Genomic DNA, 1,662 nt, shown 5'->3' with positions numbered 1-1,662 from the left:
GGCTCTGTTCAAACAGAAGTAAAGCAGGCAGACTGCCCTGATGGGCAGAGGGCAGTACACAGACCCTCCTCTTCCAGCATCTCTAACATTGAGCCTTCTGATATCCTATCTGTAAAAGGATGGTCTGAGAAATGACTGCTTGTTAAGTGAAATGCTGCAGCAAAGGGATTAAGTAAAGGAGAGTAAAGATACTGGGAAAGGATCTATAGGTAGGAAAAAAATGAGCTTACAGGAATTTCCTTCACCAAAACAATGGCTCTAGTGAATTGTGTAGTAAAACCTCGTACCCAAGACAAGAGATGCATCATGTAGCAAATGTATACAAAACTAACACAGGTAAGTATTTGCTCTGACAAACAAGTCTCATGATATCTGGTCATAAAAACGAACAGTAGGAAAGGAAAAGAAACTAGTGCCTACAGATACTGCAGTTATGATCCTGTAGGATGTCAAGCCAACAGCATCATCTCATCTGTGCCCAGAAAATGTGCCTTAAAATATCAGTGGTGATCTTCACACACCTCCTGTGTAAATCTGGGGGAGGGGAAGGCAAGGGAATTTTTAGCCTGAAACTTATTAAACAGAAGACACTTGAATAATTCATTTTTAAATTTGTAATTAATATGTTTTCAGAAACCGGTCCTTGGGAAACTGACTCTCAGTTGCTGTATACCATATTAGTAAAGGAAAGTACATTATGTACTTGCAAAGCTGATTTTGTGCAACATAATTACCACGACAGCAGGACCAGCTCTGCCATACTGATAAAGCCATTCAGGCTCTGCAACACAGTTCAGAGAAATGAATGGTCACCTTGGAAGCCTGTAAGGCAAAAAAACACATCTGTACTCCCTCAAATCTCTCAGCAGTAATCCCTTTAACATTATAAAAAAATACTGCTGCATGCCATTGCCACGATACTAACTGATACTGACAGTTTACTGGGGAAGACTAAAAGGAAGGAAGAGACTACAAATGCTAAAAATCACCAGCCAAGGACTTCCAATGCTATGGCTTTAAGTCTCCACCAGAATAACAAAGTTCCTGTGTTCCACACCTAATGACACGACTGTCCTCTGTCTGCATCACGTGATGGGTTACAAAAATCTCTCATCACCCTAGCCAATTTCTTTGCTCTTTGTCTCTAGGGAAACAAGAAAGGATCTGAACAGCCTGGACATCCCTTGTACGATTGCCATTTCAATGCAAGATCACACACAGAAACACTGGAGAAAGAAAGGCAGGCAAAACAGTGAGGATTTCGCGTCCAGTAACTGCTAGTAACTGCTAGTAATTGTTTTGCAAGGTTTTGCACAGATAGCAGGATAGCTACAGGATAGCTGCAGAAAGTGTGAACTGTCATTAGCTAGTCTAAATTCATTAGTGACTAAAGTCAGTCAATTTCTATTAAGAACACTGCAGTCAGGATTTGCTTAAATCTGCCTAATTCTGAACACCAAAACGACAGGCGCTTTCAAAATGCCCAATACAGACCACTTGAGAGAATCTGTGGCAGGAAACAGTTCAGAATTAAAAAAAAATAATCTGTGAGCTACAAACAGCAACTCCCATTGACATTCATCTGCGATTTATGCAATTACTTGCAACTCAGAGATGGCCCCAGGCAGCTTCTTCCAGAAAACCACCACCAGAAGACCTGCA

This window comes from Centrocercus urophasianus, unplaced genomic scaffold (assembly GCF_019232065.1).
Source record: "Centrocercus urophasianus isolate 14NV4802_14NV808 unplaced genomic scaffold, USGS_Curo_1.0 seq_563, whole genome shotgun sequence".
In the NCBI taxonomy this organism is placed as follows: domain Eukaryota; kingdom Metazoa; phylum Chordata; class Aves; order Galliformes; family Phasianidae; genus Centrocercus; species Centrocercus urophasianus.
This window is presented reverse-complemented; position numbering follows the sequence as displayed.